This window comes from Panthera onca, chromosome F1 (assembly GCF_046562875.1).
Source record: "Panthera onca isolate mPanOnc1 chromosome F1, mPanOnc1 haplotype 2, whole genome shotgun sequence".
Taxonomy (NCBI): domain Eukaryota; kingdom Metazoa; phylum Chordata; class Mammalia; order Carnivora; family Felidae; genus Panthera; species Panthera onca.
In genome coordinates, this window is record NC_138355.1 from 2776153 (window position 1) to 2803857 (window position 27705).

The 27705-nt window shown below is 42.1% G+C and overlaps 2 long non-coding RNA genes across 2 annotated transcripts in view; one reads left to right on the top strand and one right to left on the bottom strand.

The window, feature by feature from the left end:
• LOC145713334 (uncharacterized) overlaps positions 1-27705 on the bottom strand; it is a 485335-nt gene that overhangs the window by 456529 nt on the left and 1101 nt on the right. Inside the window, exon 2 of the long non-coding RNA XR_014136401.1 lies at positions 24337-24398. This is a non-coding gene — a long non-coding RNA (uncharacterized LOC145713334). The remainder of the gene's footprint in view (positions 1-24336; positions 24399-27705) is intronic.
• LOC144614822 (uncharacterized) lies at positions 1368-7920 on the top strand. The gene is made up of 3 exons (XR_013553035.2): positions 1368-1474; positions 2056-2271; positions 7816-7920. It is a non-coding gene; the product is annotated as an uncharacterized LOC144614822 (long non-coding RNA).

Here is a 27705-nt window from a genome sequence, read left to right on the forward strand (position 1 = left end):
AGAAAGTTTTTAGTTTGAATTCCCACTTGTCTATTTTGCTCCTGTTTCCTCTGCTTTTGGTATTCTCTGTTGTAGATACGTTTATAATAAACTGAGACAAAATCCAGACCCCGTAAGACCACGTGATAAACATGAATATACAATATTAAGATACCTATTTTTATCATTTATGTCACATCTCAGGGGTTTTTAATATTTTATGTAAGTACACTGTATGTAGCAAGTACTAATGAATGATGCTTGGTGTTTTCTTTCACTGAAATTGAATATGATAAATTTGATTGCTGGGTGTGTCAGGAATTAGTTGAGAGTTTGATAAAAATCATTTAAAAACTTATGTGTAAAATGAAATAAGATTTTCCTATTATGGAAATTCAGACTGTGTTTTTATAAGAGCATCATAAGCTAGGGATAATAGCTTCCAGAAGTAACATTTTGAAGAAAACCAGTTTGTGCAACCCAAGGCATGGACTGTATTACCCATTTATGGAGGTTTCTTTCATAATATGTGAAAGATTGCCTTGCACTGTGCTCAAATATTCACCTTGTAAAATAGTTAAATTAGATGAATATTACAATGTGATAAAAATAACATGAGAGCCTTTCCCAGTTGCTGTAAAAAAAATCGATCAGTTGTTTTTAAAAAAAAATCACGAAACTGGCTTTTGATAAATTTTGTTTTCAGTTTGTTTATGTAGAGAGACCGAGAGAGCAAGAGCAGGGGAGGGGCAGAGAGAGTTTGTTTATGTAGAGAGACCGAGAGAGCAAGAGCAGGGGAGGGGCAGAGAGAGAATCCCAAGCAGACTTCATGCTGTCAGCACAGAGCTCTGATGCAGGGCTCGAATTCAGCAACTGTGAATGACCTGAGCTGAAACCAAGAGTCCTCAGGTTCATCCACTGAGGCCACTCAAACACCTCTCATGCATTTTTTTTTTTTTAAAGCACTGCTTATTTACTCAGCATTTTCTGATGCCCACTAGAGGGCACTCTGGTACCAGGTGATTAGCCAATAAAGAAGGTAGAGAAAGGACAAAGTTTCTGATTTGAAGAAGCTTGCACTCTGAACAAATACCGGATGAAAGGAGGCAAACACCATAGCAGCAATGAATGCGGTGCTAGGGTAGCTGCTGACATGGAATGGGGTCTTGTTGAGAAAGGCTTCTGGGTAACAATCACCTTTTCTGGTGATCCATTACTGAACTACTGTTGTTTGGATCCTTTAACAACCCTCTTTTCTACCTCCAACTACCTCAACTTAAGTTGTACTTAAGATTGTCCTTTGTTTATGTTTCCATTTGTTTTTTATCATATAAAATTCATGGTTTTTGCATTTCTTTCTGTGCAGAGGAACTTCAGCTGGGGGCTGGATTGCAGGCACTGTCGCTGAAGGGGAAAAGCGGTCTTGGAGCCATTTTTCAAGACCAGGTGGTGAATATCCGATGGTACTTGGAACATGTGAAAGACTCCACAACAGGTGTGCTGGCCTTTAACAACCTAGCGTTATGGAATTGTTCGTGTTGATCTTGTTCTGAGGTTCGTGTTTGAGAATCTTAGAGCTTCACCCCATCACTGAGTGGAGGTACCTTCCCACCCCCTCATGTTGTAATAACCTCCACCTTTGCAGAAATAGAGACTTATTTTAGGGACCTTGGATGTACTCTTCAGTTTTCTTTTCCTTTTATATCAACTAAAATCAAATGACCCAGTTCTTTGGTTGTGCTGAGCCTTTTTTTTTTTCTTATGCTAAACACTATTACAAACAGTGGCTCCCCACTCGCCCTCCCCTTTTGGAAGCTTTGTGTTCCAAAGGATTTCTTTTGATCTCTTGTTATTGTTAATATTTTAATCTCCTATTTTAACTCAAAATGTATGTTTGTGTGAGGATTCCTCTGAAAGAACGGTACATATTCTGGGCATCAGGTGTGTATAAGTGTTCGTTACTTGTTCATGTCTTGGTTTGACCTAGCTTAAGCTCTCAAGATCGTGGTGTCTCCATTGTTTTGGGAGCGATTGGTCAACTTGTTTCATTATTGACATGTGCCTTGGTTTTTGCAGGAATGCAAGGTAGAGTGGTGAAGCTATTCACCAACCATTTCAGAGTGACCTCTCGCCCTGAACTCCTCACGTATAAGTACAACATTGATTACATGCCAGAGATTGAAGATGGAAAGGTTCGTACAGATTTGCTTTGCCAGCATAAACATGTAATTGGAGAGTGTCCTATATTTGATGGGAACTCTTTATTACTGCCTCATAAACTACAAAAGCAGGGTAAGTAATGTGATTGGACATTTTCTTTTTCTTTAAGTTTATTCACTTATTTTGAGAGAAAGAAAGCACATGTAGGGGAGGAGCAGAGAGAAAGGGAGAGAGAATCCCAAGCAGGCTCTGCACTGATTGTGCAGGGCCACAGGGCTTGAACCCACAAACCACAAGATCATGACCTGAGCTGAAGTCAAGAGTTGGGCACTTAACCAACTGAGCCATGCAGGCACTCCTGTTAGTGGACATTTTCTTGACTTTTGTTCTTTCTTTCTCTCACATTCTCCCTGTATTATAGCAAATATACCAAAATCATACAATGGTTCATGGACACCTCTCGAAGATCTCTTGCCCATAGGATTTGTAACAAAATCCACATGCCATGTTTGCCTATCACTGATGTTCCCTCATGCCTCATTTTGGTGGTTAAAATGAATTTAAGAACAAAATATATATTTTTTACCTTTCCAATGGCAAATAGGGCTCAAATGCTGATGAAGTATTGAAAAAGTTTTTATTTCTTGTTCCAAAACTTCACACACACACACACACACACACACAGAGAACTGGAAGGACTTAATATTCCATTTCTTTTCCTTAATTTAATATTTTTGAGAGCGAGCAATTGGGGGAGGGGCAGAGAGAAAGAATCTTAAGCAGGTTTGACACAGCACAGAGCTTGAAGTGGGGCTCAAACCCCTGAACCATGAGATCATAACCTGAGCTGAAATCAAGTGTCAGAGGCTTAACTGACTGAGCCACCTAGCTGACCCTCTTCAATAAACCTTAAAAAATATTTTTTAAAACGTTTATTTTTGAAAGAGAGAGAGAAAGAGAAAGAGAGAGAGAGACAGGCAGAGTGTGAGCAGGGGAGAGGCAGAGAGAGAGGGAGACACAGAATCTGAAGGTGGCTCCAGGCTCTGAGCTGTCAGCACAAAGCCCGATATAGGGCTAGAGCCCATAAAATGTGAGATCATGATCTGAGCTGAAGTCAGAAATTTAACTGACTGAACCACCCAGACACCCCACTTCAATAAACTTCTATATTTATTTACCAAGTGCATAATTTACAGGAGCTTGTTTAAGCTAAAAAAAAAATCATTGTAAATATTTGATTCGGACCCTCATTTGGGTCTCCTAAATCGTATTTTCTACCTGCATGTTTCTCTGGAGGTTAAGATTGCTCCTGCCAGACACCCAAGTGACCTGTTGCTTTGTGGTCCAGTACTGAGCATACTCTCCTTGGAAGGAGCACTAGACCTTTTTGTTTTTTCTTTACCTCAGAAAACAGAACTGGTCAGCTGGTGGGGCAACAAGATTGTGAAGGTCATCACTGAATTCTTCAGTGAACTCAAACCCACCTCACTGGACTGCTTACGTTATTACAACATACTCTCTAGCAAGTGTGTTTTTGAGATTTCATTTCCTTGAGATTTGGTTGCATGTTAGTGTGTCAGTGGCACTGTACATAGCTGTTTGGTCCTAGAATTTGTGTTCTCGATGTCTCCTCATGTTCTGGGAGGGCAAGTGGTCTTTGAGATGCATCGGCACTTGAATCTCACCTAGATGTGCTTGAGTTCTGTGGCTTATTGTTGACATTGTTCTTCCTGCCTACCCCCACATCCCATGTCTGCTCCCCGTCTAGGGAGGGGCAGATGTCAACTGTGCACAGTGATGCCTCTTTCTCCCTGGAGTAAGTGTGCATTTGTTTTCTTTTCTAAATGTTTGTTTCTTTTTGTAAGAGAGAGAGCACAAGCAGGGGAGGGGCAAAGAGAGGGAGACACAGAATCTGAAGCAGGATCCAGGCACTGAGCTGTCAGCACAGAGCCCAGTGTGGGGCTTGAGCCCTCAGTGGAAGAACATGCCCTGAGCCAAAGTCTGGTGCTTAACCGACTCAGCCAAGCAGGCACCCCTACATTTGTTTTGTGTTCTACACTTATGGTGTTGCACAAATAGTGAAAATGAAAATTGGAGGCACATAGTCTGCAAAAGAGGTTTCAGTTCATTTCTGGGGATGAAGGACCTTCTGATGACCTTCCCATGACCCTTTGTTGTAGATTATGTAAAGGAGGGAAAAATGGAGGTTCAAGGGGCCTTAATATCTACCTTACAATGTCAGTTACTTGTTGTATCAGGCACTTCCTGTTAATCGTTTGTAAGACAAGGTCACTGATCGATTTCTTTCCCCCAGTGTATCTCCGTGTTTGTTAGTAAATGCTTAATAATATTCACTGCTGTTTCCACGAAATCCATTCTTCCAATTTCTAGAATTTTGAAGATGATGGATTTGAAGCAAGTTGGTCGCAACTATTACAAAGAGAATGAGGCCACGGAGTTCCTCAATCATAAGTACACAGTGGAAAGTTTCACATTCTACAGACCTGACCATAGAAGCTTTTGAGAAAGTGACTCTCATTTGAAGCAGTAGGATTTATAAGTGATGGTCTTTTCAGTGGTACCCACTGGCCATGAACGATTCAGTTAGAATTTCATGTAAATTTGAAACGAAGTGAAAAGATTCACTCTTACAATCCTAGAGTGATAAGCATAAACCTTGAGGTATTCAGTAGTTATATAAACCTCATAAGAAGTCTAAATCTTCTAAAACTTGGATAATAAATTTCTCTTAAATACTTTCAATCATAGTAATTATAGCTACATGTATGTATGTGTATATTTTGTGTATATGTTTATAATTTATACACCTATATCCTATATATTCTCACATACATACATACGTATGTGTGTGGCTATGGGTGTGTGAGCCTGTGGGTGGTAACAATATGGTTTAACAAAGAGAGTGTAAGAGTTATAACTAGCACATCAGGTAAATCTCTATTGGAAAGGTCCTTCAAAAGATCAGTTCTTACTAAAAATAAGAAATTGAAACTGCTTGACTCCTAAGCACCAATTTTAGACCCCAAGTTCCAACCCTGGGACGCTTGCTTCTTTGTTCGGAGCTTGGACTTTGACCCTTACATCTAATGCCTTCTGTTTGCGGGCTGGTAATCTGGCCTGGATATAGTGGTTCTAATCTTGAGTATGAAACCAACATTACCCTCTGTGCTGATGTGAACCACAAACTGCTCCGATTGCAAACTGCTTATGATCTAATAATGCATGTTGATAACAAATCCCAAAGGAAAGATGCTATGGAAATTTTAAAGAATTAGTTGGATCAATTGTTTTTACATCTGTGTTTATTAACTTTTTTAATGTTTATTATTTTTTTTTAGAGAGAGAAGCTGAGAGAGTGTGGGGGAGGGGCAGAGAGAGTGAGACAGAGAGGGAGACACAGAATCCGAAGTAGGTTCCAGGCTCTGCACTGTCAGCACAGAGTCTGATGTGGGGCTCGAACCCACGAACCATGAGATCATGACCTGAGCTGAAGTCGGACACTTGACCAACTGAGCCACCCAGGTGTCCTGTGAGTCTGCTATTTAAAACCTATCCAACCACTTTGAGAACTTTTTCCCCCCATAAGAGATGGTCCTATAGTTTTCGAATCAATAAACGTTAAAGGTCAGAGGCAGAAATAGCATGGGAATGGTGAGAATCCATCCACACTTTTCTCATCTGGCTATACAGCGTGAGAGAAAGATAAGTTTCAGTTGTAGATTTTGCTGTTCTTGTGATTCCTGATGTTGATCCAGTCACCTGCTCTGAACCCTCTCTCACATGTAACAGAATATGCTCCTTCCAAATTTCTTTTCTCTTGCTTTGTGTCTATTTTTAAAAATCAGGGCTTAATTATCATCCATTAGCAAATGTCCACTTGACGGAAGTGTTTTACTTTTAACCTTCTTCTAGACCAGACATTTTAAGCTGAAGAGCGTGGATGTAATGCTGCTTTGCCAGCATCATCTTAAGAGTCCTCAACTTTATTCTTGCTTTCCAATTTCAAAATTTACTACAAAGCTCTAAGAATCAGGACAGTGGGATACTGGTATGAAGATAGACCTAAAAATCAATGGAATACAATTGAGAATCCTGGAGTTAGCCCTCACATTTATAGTCCATTGATTTTTTTTTTTCAGCAAGAGTTTCAAGACCGCTTTCTTGGGGAAGGAATACTCGTTTCCTCAAATATTGCTGGGACCACTGGATATCCACCTGGCCGTTCCTCACAGAAGATACAAAATTAACTCCAATTTATCCCCAAAATTAACTAAAAATAGACCTAAATGTAAGTGTTAAAACTCTATAAAATTCCTAGAAGCAAATCTAGGAGTAAATTTTCTTGACTTTGGGTTAGACAAAACTTTATAAAATAAAATGTCAACAGAGAAAGGATGACAGAAGGAAAACATAAATTGGACTTCACCAACTTTAAAACTTTCTTTCTTTAAAGTAAAAAAAAAGGTGGGCACCTGCGTGGCTCAGCCGGTTATGCGTCCAACTTCAACTCAGGTCATGATCTCGCAGTCGGTGAGTTCGAGCCCCGCGTCAGGCTCTGGGCTGACGGCTCGGGGCCTGAAGCCTGCTTCAGATTCTGTGTCTTCCTCTCTCTCTGTCCCTCCCCCGTTCATGCTCTGTCTCTCTGTGTCTCAAAAATAAATACACATTAAAAAATTTTAAAGTTTAAAAAAAAGAAAGAAAAAAAAGGAACAGAATGAGAGAACATTTGAAATCACATATCTCTGAAACAACTTGCATCTACATATGTAAGAAATGTTGTCAAGTCAATAATTAAAAGAGAACCTAACTTTTACTTATTTATTCAACCCAACTTTCAAAAAATGGGCAAAGGATCTGAATAGACAGGCCTCCAAAGAAAATATACAAATGGCCAATAATCACATGAAAAGATACTCAGTATTATTGCCCACCAGGGAAATGCAAAGTCAAACCACAGTGAAATGCCACTTCTTATATGATGGCTAAATTTGAAAAGGCAGAGATTAAGTTTGGCAAGGATGTGAAAAAGTTGGAACCACCCGTCAAATACTGCTGGTAGAAGTAAAAATGGTGTGGTCTCTTTGGAAAACAGGATGGCCCTTTCTCAATATGCTAAATATAGTGTCACCATATGAGCCAGTAATCTATTCCTAGTTTTATACCCAAGAGAAATGAAAACCTGTGTGTACCAGAATTGATACATGAATGTCCATAACCTCATTATTCATAATAGCTCAAAGGTGTTAACAACTCAAATGTACATCAACTGATAAATAGAAAAATAAAAATGTATATCCATAAAATAGAGTGTCATTTGGCAACAAAAAGGAATGAAATACCAATACATGCTACAGCATTGATAAACCTTGAAAAATAGTACACTAAGTGGAAGAAGGCTGTCAGGAAAGGTCACATACTGTATCATTCAATTCATGTGAAATAGGGTGGGTAGGCAAATGTATAGGATTTACAACTCTGTGAATACACTCAAACCATTGGACTGTACCCTTACATAGGTGAATTATTTGTCATATGAATTTACTAAAGTGGATATATCCTGAAATTTCTTGTAGGATTTAAAGCTTCTCACTTCTTACATGATCCCATGCCATAAATAGGTTAGGAATAATACTATATGTTGTGACCATTCCACAGGTATAACAATAGAACCTATCGAGTGGATGCTATTAATTGGGAGGAGACTCCCTGAAGTACGTTTAAGAAATCAGGTGGTGAGGAAATCACCTTTATAGACTACTACAAGGAAGTAGGAAATCTCCTGTCTTTCAGTGTATTTAAATCTCATTTTGTTCTCATTATGTAGTCAAATATATGTCTCATAAAAATACATGTGCGATATAGAGTCCTATATGTTAGATTATAATAATATAACATCATCTATTAACCTATAACATATATATAATCTATTATAAAATTTCTCCTTAGTGGTATTGTAACTTGACAGATCTATTATCCATGCATTCGAGTGCCTCATATATAAGGTAATGTCACATGATTAGAATGGCTCCAATATGGCCTCTCTCGTGGGCCTAAGAGGAGGCTATGGTAGTTTGAAACATGTTGATGGATCATTGGGTAGAAAATAGAATATGGCAAGACTTCATGTGTGAACACTTTCCTTATATAGAACTTTGAGCCCTATAGAATTTGGTTTGAAAAGAAGAAACAAATGACCAATTACAATCTGGAAAGATGTCAGCTGTGTGCCGAATCTCAGAACTCATGGATTCCTCAATCTCTGTTCACAAAGACATAAGTAAACTTAGCTTGGTGCACAAATATACACTAGTTGATGAGATTAGTTTTCTAGCTTTGGCAGATGAGAGAAAGGAATTACAGATATCCGTAGCAAATGGAAAGAACTTATAATTTTTTGTTTAAACAGCTTGTATTTTTATACTGGAATCCAAACCATGGCTACTTGGAACCACCAAGGCTACACAGCCCTCTGGCATTCCTTCAAGGGGATGGTGCTATTACATTTTCCTCACTTGTGCTTCATACTTAGTTCTTGTTCATTCAATCCAAAAAAGCACTTAATGAGTGCCCTTTACACATCTTGGGTATACATTGGTAAGACCACTGAGTTGTCTGTTCTTAAGGAACTTGAATCCTTATGGCAGGAAGAGAGACAGCAGACAAGAAGACTATTCTAAGGATTATGAGGGATATATCCAGATAATTAAAATTGAGAGGTATTATGGACAGTGTCTGGTGGTTCAAAGTAGGTGGTGATGGAAAGCTCTGAGAAGCTGGTATGTGAATGTCTGAAAGGAGCAAGCTGTGTGCAAATGAGCGAGAAGAGAAAAGACCCCACTTTCCAGATGGGCAAGATGTATCCAGATCCCAAACAAGGCTAGATTATTCTGTGAAGAAGTGCCCATGGTTGCGGGGAGGACATCCTTGGGTTGTAGGATATGAAATCAGAGGATGAAGTGGGGGCCACGTTGTATAAAGTTCTGTCCACTGAGGCAAATCAGATATTGTCAGAAGTTATACAGATGGATGAAGTGATATATTTTATTTTACAGATATGTGTCTAATTACAAGGAATGGGCTGTATGTGGGTAAAAAGGGAGGCAGAGACATCAGTGAGGAGGTGGCTAAGTCACTTTAGGTCAATGATAATGGTGACCGGAATTAGGGTGGGAGAGGTAGGAAGTGAGTGGATGCCAGAGTCATTTACTACAACGGGGGAGTCGGTGTGAGAAGATTGGGGACTTTGGGGTTGACTTAGGCTCTGATGGAGGTGGTAGATGGAGATACCTGGCTGATATTTGCTTGTTCATTCTCCAAATTTGACCTCAAATGTCATTGATTGAGAAGAGCCATGCTGGGTATCCAGAGTACATCCACCCCACCCCCACACCAACCTGCAACCTCAGGCCTCTGTGGGGTCCCCCTGTTCTGTTGTGCTCTTGCATTTCATAGCATCTATCCCAATTCGGAATTCTGTATTTGAGTGGTTATTTTATGAATCTCTCCCCTCTCTGTAGACAGAGTTCCACCAGGGCATGACAATGTTGGTTTTGCTCCTTGTAAATACCTCTCCTGTCTTATACCATGACTAGCACATAAAAGTTGAAATATATATAGGTTGTAGTAAATTCACACATGCTGGCATCACAGAGCAGCGGGTTTGGGAATAATTAGGAGGATTTGTCACATGAAGACAAACTACCTTCTTGGCACGAGTTGATAGGCAGGAGCCTTGGATGTAAAAGAAACCTAAGACTGTGGTTTCAGCAGGTTTGAGAAAAAAAAAAAAAAACAGATGGGCTGAAATATTTGAAATGATTTGGGTCATCTTGGGATGCCCTGGTGGGAACTCAGTCTAATGACCGATGGCAATTTAGTTGTCCTGTTGTCATGAGATCTAGAAAAATCCTGGAATCGATCGATGAGCCCTTATAAAGAAGGTACAATCCTGGCCTTCAAAAAAGATTTCATAATGCTGCAAAGAAGAACCATAGAACTCCTGTTTAGGTGCAGAGGTTGATGTTGGAGGAGGAGATCCTTCTAGGATGTTGCATGGCAGCTATGGGAAATAAGAGGTGTGTTTCCCAAAGTTTTTGACAGGAAGAATAGCTCGTCCCAAGGTTTTGATAGATGAGGCCCTAAAAGGATGCCATGATTCTACACACAGTAGATACCTGCACAAGCTTGGGCCTTCAGACTCTAGAACCAGGAAAATGGGGGTGAATCCCAGCTCTCTTTCAAATAACTAAAGACCACTCTAAGAGTGAAAAAAAAACCATGTATAGTCTGCAATGAGATCATAAGAAGTAAAACTAATAGTTCAGCTTAAGAGAAAAAGAGCCATGAGCACTGGATTTGAAGTTTTGTCTCGGGTAGGAACTCCTTTGAAGTTCTCGGGATGTTTAGCAGGCATATAATACCAGAATTCATGTGGCTAAATTCTTACTGATGAGGACATTGCTGATTGGCATGGAAGGATCTATGAAGAACCATTGCTGTGTGTTGGAGAGTAAAGGCAGTTTGTGGCACGGAAATTGCATCCCAGGGGTAGGATGTCTTGGCAAATATCTCTTCCTCCTGGAAGCAGGGACTGAGAGTTTAGGGGAAATGATGCAGGAGACATGTTGGGAATAGATGTGGAATTGCAACTCTAAAAAGTTGACTGGGTTTGTTGCTCACCCCTTCGTCTGGGAATCGTGTTGAAAGTTCTCAAGTATGTTTGAGGAATCTTTAAGACAGTGCTGTAGTGAGAAATACAGATCCTAAGAGTATGTCATATGCTTACATATATGTAATGAAAGGATTGTACAATGACCCCCAATATAATGTCTGTGAGCATCCCGCTCTCCTTGGCTACGTGTGTTGACAGAGAAAAAAAGAGGCCATCTGCGGGACGTCTAAGAGAATATTAAGAGAATCTTTAATGTGTTCTTAAACTTGAGGAAACCGTATCACCAGCACACCCCCAGGCCTCTGTTGGTGACGCCAAAATGAACTTCTGTACATATTTCTGTGACTTCGCTGAGGCTTCACTGATAGTTACAGCATTGTTCTTTCTTGTTTCTGTTGAGCAGCGACATGGTCTAGTAGTCACTGACCTCACTCAGCCACTTTTGGTCAACAAAGGAAATGGAAAAAGAGCCAACAGGACACGCCCCATGAGCCTATAATGCTGGTTCCTGAGCTATGCTACCTGACAGGTACTACAGATTTATGCAGTCTTCAGATAAGTCCACCCCTTTTAAGCCCCAGGTGTTAGGATGTAGAAGTACTGGCTTTTCATAATACTCCATATGGCCCAGAGCTGCATTCTCTCTGCTGGTTCTCCCTCTTGCAGGTACAGTGGTCAAGGCTTCTCTCGTGTAAATCTATTCTTGCTTCTTTAGCTATATCTTTTCTAAACTTTTTTGTTTTTGTTTTTGTAAAGGTCTAACAGGTGAAATTCGTAAAGACTACAGAGTGATGAGAGACTTGGCTATGCATACAAGGTTGGATCCAGAATTACGAAGATGCATGAATATTGTACAAAAGTAAGTGTTATTTTTCTGTGTGTGTGTGTGTGTGTGTGTGTCCTGAAGCGGAGACTGTGTAGAACCCCTGACATCACAGATTCTCGAACTAAAATGTGACAGTTGGGACGAAAACGATATCTTGGAGGAAACAACTCTATTTTTTGTCTGTCAGTACAAAGTTAGGGGAAGTCTGGAGGGGGAGAATTATATACAAAGATCCTAAGACCCTGCGCAAATGTGAGAGCAAAGACATCATGATTTCAGGGTACCAGGGACCTTCTTTGTACCATGTCAGCACAGAGGACAATAGAAGACATCTTTAGATTAGAGGAGAATTTTATAAGTGGATCATTGCCTTTGCTTATTTTGTTTGGATTGATTTGTGGAAATTTTAACTTTCAGAAATAAGAGTGCACAAAAGGAACTCCAACACTGGGATTTGAAATTTGACTCCAACTTCGTGTCCTTCTCAGGAAGAATTATGAAAGAAGTAAGAATTCTTCAAGGAAGCAGAGCGGTAAGACCATTTCAAAGTGGCTATGTTTCTTTATCTCTCTTTTTGTCACCTTCTTTTTCCATAATTTTATCTTCTAATTCACCTATTCTCTCCTCTGCCTCTTCAATCCGAGCTGTGGTCTCCTCCATTTTATTTTGCAGCTCATTTATAGCATTTTTTAGCTCCTCCTGACTGTTTCTTAGTCCCTTGATCTCTGTAGTAATAGATTCTCTGCTGTCCTCTATACTTTTGTCAAGCCCAGCGATTAATTTTATGACTATTATTTTGAACTCATTTTCTGCTATATTGATTACATCGTTTTTGATCAGTTCATTAGCTGTCGCTACTTCCTGGAGTTTCCTCTGGGAGAATCTCCGGGAGTTCTCCTTGAGGAGAATTCCTCCGTTTCATCATTTTGGATAGTCGCTGGAGTGGCACGGAACTGCAGGGTTCTTCCTCTGTGCTGTCTGGAGTAACTTGAGTTGGTGGGTGGGGCCGCAGTCAGACCTGATGTCTGCCCCCAGCCCACCACTGAAGCCACAGTCAGACTGGTGTGTACCTTATCTACCCCTCTCCCAGGAGCAGGACTCACTATGGAGTGGTGTGGCCTCTTTCTGGGCTACTTGCACACTGCCAGGCTGGTGGTGCTGCTTTGATGGGATCTGGTGTATTAGCTGGGGTGGATCTGCAAAGTGCACAGGGGCGGGAGGGGCAGGCTCAGCTCACTTTGCCTTCAGTGGCCGCTTTGGAGGGGCCTAATAGCAATGGGAGGGAGGTAGACCTGTCGGAGGGATGGATCTGCATAAACACAGCGTTGGGTGTTTGCAGGGTGCAAGCAAGTTCCATGACAGGAACTGGCTCCCTTTGGGATTTTGTCTGGGGAATGGGCGAGGGAGACGGCACTTCCAGCGCCTTTGTTCCCCGCCAAGCTGAGCTCTGTTGTCCAGCGCTCAACAACTCTCCCTCCCACTCTCCGAGCACAGCTGTTGACTTACGACATTCCAGATGTTAAGTCCCACTGGCTGTCACAACACACTCCATCCAGCCCCTCCGCTTTTGCAAGGCAGACTCGGGGGCTCTGCCTTGCCGGGTGGGCTGGCTGTCCCTCCATCGCCCTGGCTCCCTCCCGCCAGTCCGTGTAGCACGCACCACCTCTCCACCCTTCCTAACCTCTTCTGTGGGCCTCTCGTCTATGCTTGGCTCCAGAGAGTCTGTTCTGCTAGTCTTCTGGTGGTTATTGGGGTAAATTAGGCAGATGTGGGTGGAATCTAAGCGAACAGCAACCAATCCTTCAGAAATACAAGCAATTATCAGGGAATACTATGAAAAATTATAGGCCAACAAACAGGACAACATGGAAGAAATGGACAAATTCCTAAGCACCCACACACTTCCAAAACTCAAACAGGAAGAAATAGAAAACTTGAACAGACCCATAACCAGTGAAGAAACTGGATCAGTATCAAAAATCTCCCAACAAATAAGAGTCCAGGACCAGATGGCTTCCCTTGGGGAATTCTATCAGACATTTAAAGCAGAGATAATACCTCTCCTTCTCAAGCTGTCCCAAAATATAGAAAGGGATGGAAGGCTCCCAGACTCATTCTGTGAAGCCAGCATCACTTTGATTCCCAAACCAGACAGAGACACAGCAAACAAAGAGAACTACAAGCCAATATCCCTGATGAATATGGATGCAAAAATTCTCAACAAGATACTAGCAAATCGAATTCAACAGCATTTAAAAATAATTATTCACCATGATCAAGTGGGATTCATTCCTGGGCTGCAGGGCTGGTTCAACATTTGCAAATCAATCAATGGGATACATCACATTAATAAAAGAAAAGATACGAACCATATGATCCTGTCAATCAACGCAGAAAAAGCATTTGAAAAAATTCACCATCCTTTCTTAATAAAAAAACCTCGATAAAGTCGGGGACAGAAGGAACATACTTAAACATCATAAAAGCCATTTATGAAAAGCCCACAGCTAATATCATCCTCAATGGGGAAAAACTGAGAGTTTTCCCCGAGATCGGAAATACCACAGGGATGTCCACTCTCACTGCTGTTGTTTAACATAATGTTGGAAGTGCTAGTATCAGCAATCAGACAACAAAAGGAAATCAAAGGCATCCAAATTGGCAAAGATGAAGTCAAGCTTTCTCTTTTTGCAGATGACATGATATTCTACATGGAAAACCCAACAGACTCCACGAAAAGTCTGCTAGAACTGACACATGAATTCAGCAAAGTCGTAGGATAGAAAATCAATGTGCAGAAATCAGTTGCATTGTTATACACTAATAATGAAGCAACAGAAAGACAAATAAAGTGACTGATCTCATTCACAATGGCACCAAGAATCATAAAATACCTAGGAATTAACCTAACCAAAGATGTGAAAGATCTGTATGCTGAAAACTATACAAAGCTTATGAAGGAAATTGAAGACGATACAAAGAAATGGAAAAACATTCCATGCTCATGGATTGGAAGAATAAAATTGTTAAAATGTCAATACTATCCAAAGCAATCTACATATTCAAAGCAATTCCAATCAAAATTGCACCAGCTTTCTTCTCCAAGCTAGGACAAGCAATCCTAAAATTTGTATGGAAACACACAAGACATCAAATAGCCAAAGTAATATTGAAGAAGAAAACCAAAGCAGGAGGCATCACAATCCCAGACTTTAGCCTCTACTACAAAACTGTAATCATCAACACAGTATGGTATTGGCACAAAAACAGACACATAGACCGATGGAATAAATAGAGACTCCAGAATTGGACCCACAAACGTATGGCCAACTCATCTTTGACAAAGCAGGAAAGAATATCCAATGGAAAAAAGACAGTCTCTTTAACAAATGGTGCTGGGAGAACTGGACAGCAACATGCAGAAGAATGAAACAAGAGAACTGTCTTACACCATTCACAAAAATAAACTCACAATGGATAAAGGACCTGAATGTAAGACAGGAAACCATCAAAACCCTAGAGGAGAAAGCAGAAAAAAACCGCTCTGAACTCAGCTGCAGCAATTTCTTCCTTGACACATCTCCAAAGGCAAGGGAATTAAAAGCACAAATGAACTATTGGGACCTCATCAAGATGAAAAACTTCTACACTGCAAAGGAAACATTCAACAAAACTAAAAGGCAACCGATGAAATGGAAAAGATATTTGCAAAGGGCTAGTTTCCAAGATCTATAAAGAACTTACCAAACTCCACACCAAAAAACACGTCCTCCAGTGAAGAAATGGGCAGAAGACATGAATAGACAGTTTTCGAAAGACATCCAGATGGCCAACAGGCACATGAAAAGATACTCAATGTCACTCCTCATCAGGGAAATACAAATCAAATCCACACTGAGATATCACCTCACGACAGTCAGAGTGGCTAAAGTGAACAGATCCAGAGACTATAGATGCTGGAGAGGATGCGGGGAAATGGGAATCCTCTTGCACTGTTGGTGGGAATGCAAACTGGTGCAGCCACTCTGGAAAACAGTGTGGAGGTTCCTCAAAAACGTAAAGATAGATCTACACTATGACCCAGGAATAACACTCCTAGGAATTTACCCAAGGGATACAGGAGTACTGATGCATAGGGGCACTTGTACCCCATCGTTTATAGCAGCACTTTCAACAATAGTCAAATTATGGAAAGAGCGTAAATGTCCACCAACTGATGAATGGATAAAGAAACTGTGGTTTATATACACAGTGGAATACTACTTGGCAATGAGAAAGAATTAAATATGACCTTTTGTAGCAACGTGGATGGAACTGGAGAGTGTTATGCTAAGTGAAATAAGGTATCCAGAGAAAGACAGATACCATATGTTTTACTCTTATGGGGATCCTGAGAAACGTAACAGAAGACTATGGGGGAGGGGAAGGAAAAAAAAGGGAGGGAGTCAAACCATAAGAGACTCTTTAAAACTGAGGATAAACGGAGAGTTGATGGAGTGTGGGAGGGAGGGGAAAGTGGGTGATGGGCTTTGAGGAGGGCACCTTTTGGGATGAGCACTGGGTGTTGTATGGTAACCAATTTCACAATAAATTTCAAATTTAAAAACAAAAAGACTCCACCAAACAACTGCTAGAACTGTTACATGAATTCAGCAAAGTCACAGGATATGAAACCACTTTACAGAAATCAATTGCATTCTATACACCAATAATGAAGCAGACGGAAGAGAAATTAAGGAATCTATCCCATTAAAAATTGTATCCCAAACCATAAGATACATAGGAATAAATGTATCCAAGGCGGTAAAAGATCTGTACGATAAAAAGTATTGAGAGCTGATGAAGAAATTGAAGAAGACACAAAGAATTAGAATGACATTCCACGCTCATGGATTGGAAGAAAAAATACTGTTCAAACGTTGATACTCCCCAAAGCAATCTACAGCCTCAATGCAATCTCTATCAAATAACATTAGCATTCTCCACAGAGCTAGAGCAAACAATTCCAAAATATGTATGGAACCGGAGAAGACCCCGAATAATTCAAGTGATGTTGAAAAAGAAAACCAAACCTGGAAGCATCACAATTCCAGACCTCAAGCTATGTTACAAAACTATAATCACTAAGAGAGTATGGTACTGGCATAAACACAGATACATACATCCATGGAACAGAATAGAGAACCCAGAAATGGACTCACAAGTGTATAGCCAAGTCATCTTTGACAAAAGAGGAAAGAATATCCAATGGAAAAAGACAGTATCTTCAGCAAATGGTATTGGGAAAACAGGATAGTGACATGCAGAAGAATGAAATGGGACCGCTTACCTACTTTACACAAAAATGAACTCAAAATGGATGAAAGACCTACATGTGAGACAGAAAGCCATAACAATCCTAGAGGAGAAAACAGGCAACAACCTCTTGACCTCAGCCACAGCAATGTCTTAATAGACATGTTTCAGGAGAGAAAGGAAACAAAAGCAAAACAAAACAAAACAAACAAACAAAAACAAAACTCTTGGGACCTCATCAAGATAAAAAGCTTCTGCACGGCAATGGAAACAACCAACAAAACTGATGGAATCAGAGAAGATATTTGAAAATGACATATCAGATAAAGGGTTAGTTTTCAACATCTGTAAAGAACTACCAAACTCAACACCCAAAAAACAAAGAATTCAGGGAAGAAATGGTCAAAAGACATGAACAGACGTTTTTCCCAAGAAGACAACCAGATGGCTAACAGACACATGAAAAGAGGCTCAACAGCAGTCATCACCAGGGAAATACAAATCAAAAGCAGAATGAGATACCACCTCATACCTGTCAGCATGGCTCAAATTAACAACACAGGTAACAATAGATGTTGGCGAGGATGCGGAGAAGGGGGAACACTTTTGCCCTGTTGATGGGAATGCAAACTAGTGCAGCCACTCCAGAAAATAGTATGGAGGTCTGCAAAAAAATTAAAAATAGAGCTACCCTACATCCTAGCAATTGCATGACTAGATATTTATCCAAAGGATACAGGAGTGCTGATTCAAAGGGGCACATGCACCCCAGTGTTTATAGTGGCACTGTCAATAATAGCCAAATTATGGAAGTAGCCAAGGTGTCCAGTGACTGATGAATGGATAAGGAAGATATAGATATATACATCTATATAGATATATATATCTATCTATATTTAGATATCTCTATCTATCTATCTATCTATCTATCTATATAGAATAGAATATTATTCCATGATCCAAAAGAATGAAATTTTGCCTTTTGCAAATATTATTCCATTATCCAAAACAATTAAATCTTGCCTTTTGCAAATATTATTCCATGATCCGAAAGAATGAAATCTTGCCTTTTGCAACAACATGGATGCAACTAGAATGTGTTATGGTAAGCAAATTATGTCAGTCAGAGAAAGACAAATACCATATGATTTCACTCATGTGTGGAATCTAACAAAATAGATGAACATAGGAGAAAGGAAGGAAAAATAAGATAAAAACAGAGATGAAGACAGTCCATAAGTGACTTGATTAACTCTTCACACACTGAGGACTGTTGGAAGGGTGTTGGGTAGAAGGATGTACTAAATAGGTGATGAGCATTAGGGAGGGCACTTGGTGCGGATGACCACTGGGTGTTATATGGAAGTGATAAATCACTAAATTCTATTACTGAAACCATTATTACACTGTTAACCAACTTGGTTTAAAAAAAAAAACTTTAAAAAGATGATTACAGACAGAGCACATTCAAAGCCCAGAGGGAGACCACATCTATTCTATTAAAAGACGCTACTATTATATTAAAAGAACAAAACAAGGCTTCGCACATCCTTGCTTTGTCTTTCTGATTTCATACCTCCCACTCTACGTCTACAAAGCAGCAGGTATAAGGTATAAGGGAGTTGCTGCTCAAGTGAGGCCATGCTGGCTCAGCTGGCATCACTTGACCTTCCTCTGGGTCCTCAGACCTTCCCTGGGCTTGGCAGAGGCAGAGCCCTTCAACAAGGCATTGACCACAGTTGCAAACCTTCAAGCAAGGGAAAGGATCCCCCTTCATCTGGTACTTCCCCAGCTGCACTGGATCATGATAGCTCTCACCAGCGCAAGAAGGTGCCACCTACGCAACCTGACATTCCAACTGTTACAGACAGACATAGGGTTTGGCGGGTTCCACGAGCAGACCCTGTGCCCGGCTCAGAGCAGCTGCCCAGAAGAACCCTCTGTGAGGGTGGAAATGTTCTGCGTTGTAAACATGCGTCTGCTGGGCACCAGAAATGTGGCTAGTGTGGCTAATGGCTATATGGAAAGTGGCTGCTGCCCTGGATAGCACAGCTTTAGGATGTACACATGAGGAAGACGTGACCTCCCAGTCCTGGAGGTTTCTGCAGAGGAGCTTGCTGGCCTGATCTGATCATTCATTTGTAGGTTCTGCCTGGGCTCATACATATGTGGCAGCCACTGCGTGAGGCCCTGGGGACACTTAGAGTGGGAGGTCAACACCCAGGTCTTAGGGGAATCCCAGCAGGGGCACATTATAAACAGAGTGAAGAGCATGACACCCCCACACTCATGCTGGATGTAATCAGAGCCGCGGGGCAGAGGGGGAGCACCTCACTGTCTTCAGGAGCCCACCCTTCTCATTCTGATCTGGACCAGTGCCTGGGCAGACAGCTAGCATAGTGTGGGGCCCAACAGGCCTGGGTGAGCTAAGGAGGGACCTTTCCACCCCTAAACGAGTTCCCAGCCCAAGGCTGTGAACAGCAGGCGTTTATTGGGGCCAAACATGGGCTGCATAGGGCTGAGCCCCTGGGGGACAAGCAATGATGGAGACGCTGTCGGTGCCCTTGAAGTGACCATCCAGAGCTATGGCTCCTGTGCCCATGAATGGAAGGAAGGTCAGAGAGAGTATTTGGACCTGACAGTTCCCATACCTTTCAGACAAACTCTCACATTGATGTTCTCGGGCCAGGAAAGAGCACAGCAAGGACCACCTCCACTCTGAGATCAGCCCCCACCACTTTGCTGAGCTCCCTGTGCACTGTAGCCTGTGCCCCTCTCACCTCCTCTGCAACTGGAATGTTCTACAGCTGCCCTGGTCACATGGGATGAGATCCCTTTTGAATGAATGTGTTTCCAGCCAGACAACCCTTGGCCAACAGTGTGTAGACAAGGACTGGCTGTCAGGTGACTGCCAGAAGCAGGTGAAAAGTAAAAACTCGTCCCTCCTGGCCCAGGTGGATCGGGCCTGGAAACGTACTTGTGTCTGGCATGACCCTGGTTCCATCCCTGCTGGTGTGTCCCAGGTGGGAGAACAGGAGACTTGACTCCATTGTCTGCTCCTCCCCAGTGTCCACCAATGAAAGAGTCTGGTAGATGGAGAAGAGGCTGGCACAGGAAGGATGCCCCTCTCCCCAGGTTTTTAGGAAGATGTCCATATGGTGCTCTCACCTGGCATGCCGGTTCGTCCTATCCTCATCCCACCCAGAAGGAGCCCAAATGTCATCCTCGGTGAGGATAAGGCTGGGCCCAGGTGCTGATGCTACACTGACTCAAATAATCCTGCCACCGTGGTGTCCCCTCCCAACCTCACATAGCCTGGATGTTCTTCATGTCTTCCCTCTGCAAGCTCTCAGTATTTCCCGCTTAACATCTAGTCCAAGACCATGGATCATGCTCTCACCCTTTCAAGCTGAAGTCTTTGATGGAGCAAGGACTCTTAGAGCCTGGCTGCTGGTTTCATTCCTGCATTCGACCACGCACAGCAGGCATTATCTTCCACACCACTGGGATACTAAGATCTAGAGATAAAGGATTTCTAGAAGCTGGAGGATCCTCTTCTCAGATGCCGTCCAGAACTGGGTGTGGCATACGCCTGCACCAGGGGCCACCTGCCCCAGCCCTCCAGCTAAGAGGGGGAGGATTCCTTCTCAGGCTCCTTGAATCTCCTTTTTGGAAAGTATGGGAGAGGCAGGAAGGCAGTAATCCTGGGGTAGTTATCCCTTTACTGCTGAAGTATGATGGAGCAAGGACTCTGGGATCACTCTAGTCTCAGCTCTGGAGGGTGCCCCACACAAGGAGGGTCAGGAACAAGGATTGAAATGATTACTGATGACAAACTCAGCCTAGAAATTCAGGGTCTGCCTCAGAAAGTAGAGATGTCAGAGAAAGTACTAGGAATTGGGGGTTAAAGAGCCTCGTCTCCCCATCCAGCCCCCATCCCCACAGCCTGTGCCAACCCCTCCATAATTCATCACTTCCATAAGCTTCCTTTTCTCAGAGGCCAATTAGATACCATTAGGGCTCCTTCTCTTTCATCAGGATTGATCCAAGTGCCCCGAAGGCAATGAAACAGCCCCCTCAGAGTTGAGGTCTACCCTGAACCGAAGTCATGATTCACAGAATCATATGGATTCTGAAAACATATTTCCCTTTCAGAATCCTGTGAATATTTTCCTGGCTATTAATAGGTCTTTTTTCAGCCTAAACAAGCTATATTTGGTGTATAATATACTGACTATATTTAAATTTTCCATATTTATATACTTTGACATACAGACACATATCATGAAGCTCGGTGATGGGATTTTTCTTATAAATGACAAAGTTCACACCAGCAACTGTGTTATTTAGGGAAATGCAAATCTAGAAACACAGAACCTTCTCACACAGAGACCACATACAAGCACATACCTGCTCACTTCACACACTTGTCAGTTCACAAAGAGATTCACCCAGTCTTCACACACATAAACTCACTACCTGAATGCCACACGCATGCTTGTAAACACATGAACATGGTTTACCCTTCAACAAATCGCTTTGTCACTACATCTGTGATCCTCATTTCAATGGAAACCCAAAGTCAGAAGGACTTCCCTGACTAAAGACAGCAAATGATTGATTCCTGAATACCTACCATTCTCTGCTGGAAGCTGAGCTATCCAGCCTGAGTGGCAGGGCCCAGGCTGTCAACGGATTGGTGACTGAAGGGCGGCCCACCGACAGTGAAGCTTCTTGTACTCCAGCTTTTAGGTAATTTGGCCTTAAAACTCCCTGGGGTATTGTCTGCTGTGCAGTTGCCCTCAGCAGGCCCCCTGGGAAAAGAACCATTAGGGAAGAAAATAAGGTTCCTCAAGAAATTGTGCAGCCTTATGTTTAGCCCTTGCCATTCCCTATGGAGACTCCTCTACTTACAGGAAGGATAGCCTTGTACCTTTGCCAGCAAAGAGAGCCTGTATAGGAGAGACATATGGATTTGAAAGCCTCACTCCATCAACTAAGGAGTGTATCTCTGGGCACAGGTGACTTCAACCCCTAGGCCCACCTGGCCCCCCGGAGGTATTCCACATGATGACTGAACCTAGTCGGTTAAGCTACAGAATGGTTCATTGGTTCCTAGGTGCATTCTCTCTGAGAACGTATGAGGCATGGGTTTCTAAGGCCCTTTCAGCCCCTTTCCGGCACCTCGGACTGAGGCAAACACATTATTCTTCTGGCCTCATGTGGTTAGGAGGTCATGTCCCTGTAACTGTTCCACCTGAGGTGTTGAGAAATGGAGGGCCTTTCACAAGAACAGCAAAGCAAATGCTTTGTACATTATAGATAAATGCAGATGCATAATGGAATAATGTAAGAAATTAATCTATAATCAAAGGGTATGCGGGAAAGTTAGGGGAAAATCACCATGTTATTTCTTAAAGGTCGTTTATACATAGGAACATTTTCAAAATTAGATAATGTTAGAAAAACATAGATGATGTAAGCTACAAGGAAATCACTAGCATATATAATGCCATGTTTACTGCAGTAAATCGTCCAGTTCAACACACTGCTCTTGTCTGTGTCCTTTTTATTTTAGTTTTAGTTTTTTATTTTAGTTTTTTATTTTCCAGTTTTTTTTTTATTTTAGTTGTATTTTATTTTCACCGACGCTGTTCTTCCTTCGGGAACCCCTGGACCTGCTGGAGGTGGACTCCAGCAATTCTCCATGGTTCCAGAGACCACAGGAAACTATAGAAAAGAAAATAGCATAAGGGTAAGAAGGTGAGGCACACTGATTGCACCACTCTTTAGATCTTGTTGATATTAGGATCCAATAGGGAACACAGTGGTTGAGTCAAAGGCCACAAAAGCAAATGAATATCAGAAGTTGTGTATTCTGGGGGATGTGTCTCTCAAGTTCACTTAGTATGGAGACTCTAAAATTCTTCACCCAAGCAGGGAAAATTTCTGCTGATAAAATTAATCCTAACACACTGTTTATCACCAGGTTTGGCATTGCCAGTGGTAAATGTCCTCTTGAACCAGGCAACAGTTGGCAAGACACAACCTCTCACCACTCTCCCCACCAGCAAATTAATGGTATCATCTGAAACGTCCATTGACAGATTTACAACTGAATGTGATTGGAAGGTCACTAAGGAAGCAACATGAATTCCTCAGTCAAAGAAAGGCAAGCTCACCTTGGCCACAGATTGGTCCTCCTTATAGTCCCGCATCGTCACATCTACTATGCAAAGGTCTTCCCTCTCATGGGTTCCTAGAAGGACACAGAAGATATGTCAATACATTGGTGGTGCTTGTCAAGAATAACTCAGGGAGTATTGCTTGACATCAACATGGGCCAGAGCATATGGAGGATTTGGTTGTCTGCATGGACTGAATGCTACTAATGGGCCATGCTCAACAATATTCCTATAAAGTATGCAGTGTGTGGAGGTTTTTTGAAAAGGTAGACATTGACCATTGTGCAGTGTCAGTGGCACATATCTCATAGGGAAACACACAACTCTCTCTCTCAATGTGTGTCTCTTACTCTTTGTGTGTGTTTTTCTGTCTCTTTCTCTGTCCCTCAGTTTCTCTCAAACACACGAACACAAAGACACACAGTCACACTGACAATCAAACTACCAAGAGTCACACAAGACACCTTGAAGCCTAATGTACACACATACCCACAACATACACAGTGAATGCATTGCCTTCCTCACACTGTAATGATGGACATAGGTTTTCACCTGGATAATCCATTCCACCACAACCTCAAGCATCTGTCCTACCAAAAAGCTGGAGTCACAGTAGCTCTCCAGACTGAAGACAGCAGGAAAGCACAATCTGCCTGACTCCAGAGTTTTTCATCAGCAAGAGACTGATCCAAAATACATACCATTATCCATTGCGCCCGAGGCCACCTGAATGTATAGAAAAGAAACATCATCAGGGTCATATCATGGTGTATACTCATTGCTACTCTCTTTAGTTCTCCTCTTGACTTTAGGAAACAAGATGGCACACAGTAGTTGAGTCAAGAGTCCCAAAAGCAAATAAATAGGAAGCCTGTCAGAAGTTGTTTTTCCTGGAGATGTGTCTTTCAAGACCACTTAGGTTAGTGACTACAAAATTCTTCACTGAAGCAGGAAAAATTGCTGCTGACGAAAAAGATCCTATGACACTGTTTATTACCAGGTTTGGCACGGTAAGTGATAAATGTCCCCCTGACCAAGGTTACAGTTGGCAAGACAACCAGGGACATTAACAATATGCTTCTCCCTGCAGGGAAAATAACAATATCATCTAAAGTGTACATTGTCATATTTACAAGAGAAGTTGATTGGAAAGACTCTAAGAAGCACTTGTGTTCCTCAAGGAAAGACAGAAAGCTCACCTCAGCAACAGCCTGGTGACTCATGACAGGAAGGGGCCGCCGCTTTTCCTCCTTAGGGACAACTAGAAGGACACAGAATACATATCAGAACCCTGTTGGTGTTGCTCCAAAATAACTCAGGGACTGTTCCTTGATATGAACATGGGCCAGAGCATATGGAGGATTTGGTTACCTGCATGGACTGAATGTTACTGCTGAGCGTGGCTTGAAGTGTGCAGTATGAAGAGGTTTTTGAAAATGTAAACAGGGGCGCCTGGGTGGTTCAGTTGGTTAAGCGGCCGACTTTGGCTCAGGTCATGATCTCATGGTCCGTGAGTTTGAGCCCCGCGTCGGGCTCTGTGCTGACAGCTCAGAGCCTGGAGCTTGTTTCAGATTCTGTGTCTCCTTCTCTCTGACCCTCCCCTGTTCATGCTCTGTCTCTCCCTGTCTCAAAAAAAAAAAGTTAAAAAAATAAATAAAAATGAGCAGTTATTACCTTTAAAAAAAAAAAAAAGAAAATGTAAACACCGGTCATTGTGCAGTGTCAGTGGCACATATCTCCTGGGCAAACCCACCTCTCTCTCTCTCTCTCTCTCTCTCTCTCTCTCTCATGTGTCTGACCCTTTCTGTGTGTGGCTCTGTCTCTCTGTCTCTGAGTCGCTCAAGAAAACACACACACACACACGCATACACACTCACAATCATGCGACATACAGACCCATACAGAACAACCCCAAGACTCATGCACACAGAATCACACCGCACAGAAGTAATACATTATCTTTCTCATACTGTAGAAACAACACCTAGTTTTTCACCTGGGACATCGGTCTTTCCCCCCCACCCTCAAGCACCAGTCCTCCCAGGACTCTGGAATTAGGGTAGTTCTCCAGAATGAAGACAACAAGAATGCCCCACCTACATCACCATCTAAAGATTTTCCTCAGCAAGAAACTGTTTCCAGGATACATACCTTTTTCCTGTGCTCCTACGGCCACCTGAATGTTTGGAAAGAAAACACCATCAGGGTGAGATCATGATATACAGTATTTGCACCACTCTTCAGTTCTCTTTGGTGACTTTGGGATACAACATGGGACACAGTGGTTGAGTCAAGGCCACAAAAGGAAATGAATAAGATGCCTGTATGATATTGTTTTCCCTGGGGATGTGTCTCTAAAGAACACTTAAGATGCAGATTACAAAATACTTCCCCCAAGCAGGAAAAATTGCTGCTGACGAAAAAGATCCTTTGACACTGTTTCTTACCATGCTTGGCACTGCCAGTGGTCAATGTCCCCCTGACCAACGTTACAGTTGGCAAGAAGCAACCAGGGAAATTGACAATATGTTTCTCCCCACAGGGAAAGTAACAATGTCATCTGAATTGTACAGTGTCACATTTACAACAGAAGTTGATTGGAAAGACTCTAAGAAAGCACTTGTGTTCCTCAATGAAAGACAAGAGCTCACCTCAGCAACAGGCTGGTGACTCATGACAGGAAGGGGCTGCCACTTTTCCTCTTTAGGGACACCTAGAAGGACCAGAATACATGTCAGTACCATGTTGGTGCTGCTCAAGTATAACTCAGGGACTGTTCCTTGATATGAAAATGGGCCAGAGCATATGGAGGCTTTGGTTACCTGCATGGACTGAATGTCAGTATTCCTTGAAATGTGCAGTATGAGGAAATTTTTGAGAATATAGACATTGGTTATTGTGCAGTGTCAGTGGCACATATCTCCTGGGGAAGGACACATCTCTCGCTGTCTCTCTGTCTGTCTCCCTAATGAATGTGTGTGTCTTTCTCTCAGTGTGTTTCCCTGCCTGCTTCCCTGTCCCGCAGTTTCTGTCTCTCTCAAACATACACACACTCACACACACACACACACACACACACAGTGAATACATTGTCTTCCTCACACTGTAAACATGGACATAGGTTTTCCCCTGGGAAATCTGTCTTTTCTCCACACCCTCAAGCCTCTGTCCTACAGGGAACCTGGAGTCAGGGTAGCTCTCTAGACTGATGCCAGCAGGAATATCCCAACTTCCTGACCACATAGATTATTTCATCAGCAGGGAAATGATTCCATAATCCATACCATATTCCATTGCTCCCGCGGCGACCTGAATGTAGAGAAAAGAAACACCATCCGGGTCAGATCATGATGAACACGCATTGCACTGGTCTTTGGTTCTCCTCTTGACTTTAGGAAACCAGATGCACACAGCGCTTGAGTCAAGGTCCCCAAAAGCAAATGAATAAGATGCCTATCAGAAGTTGATTTTTCTTGGGGATGTGTCTCACAAGACCATTTAGGGTGCCAACTACAAAATTCCTCACCCAAGCAGGGAAAATTGCTACTCAGGAAAAGATCCAATGACACTGTTTATTAGCAGTATTGGCATTGTCAGTGGTTAATGTCCTCTTGATCAAGTTACAGTTGGCAAGAGACAACCACTCACCAATCTCCCTATCAAGGAATTGAATGCTATCATGTAAAATGTACCTTGTCATATGTCACCGAATATGACTGGAAATACACTAAGTAATCAACTTGTCTTCCATAGGCAAAGACAGGCAAGTTCACCTCAGCAACACCTTGGTGTCTCCTGACAGGAATGGCCCACACATTTTCCTCTTTAGGGACACCTAGAAGGACACAGAATATATGTCAGTACATTGTCGGTAATGCTCAAGAATAGCTCAGGGACTGTTCCTTGATAAGAACATGCACCACATCATATGGAGGCTTTGGTAGCCTGCATAGAATGAATGTTACTTCTGAGCCACGCTCGGCAATAATCCTTATAGTGTGCAGTATGAGGAGTTATGTTGAGAACCTAGACATTGGGTATTGTGCAGGGTCAGTGACGCATATCCCCTGGGGATACACACACACACACACACACACACACACATATATATATATATATATATATATATATATATATATATCTGTCACCCTCCTCTCTCCCTCTCTCTCTCTCATGAATGCGTGTGTCTCTTTCTTTTTGTGTGTTTCCCTGTCTCTTTCTCTGTCCTTCAGTTTCTGTCACCCTCAAACCCCCACGCACACACACAGAAACACAACACATAGTGAATACATTGTCTTCTTCACACCGTAAACATGGACATAGGTTTTCCCCTGGGAAATCTCTTTTCTCCACACCCTCAAGCCTCTTTCCTACAAGGTACATGGGGTCAGGGTAGCTCTCTAGACTGATTCCAGCAGGAATATCCCAACTTCCTGACCACATAGATTATTTCATCAGCAGGGGACTGTTTCCAAAATCCATACCATATTCCGTTGCTCCCGCGGCAACCTGAATGTAGAGAAAAGAAACACCATCACGGTCAGATCATGATGAACTCTCATTGCACT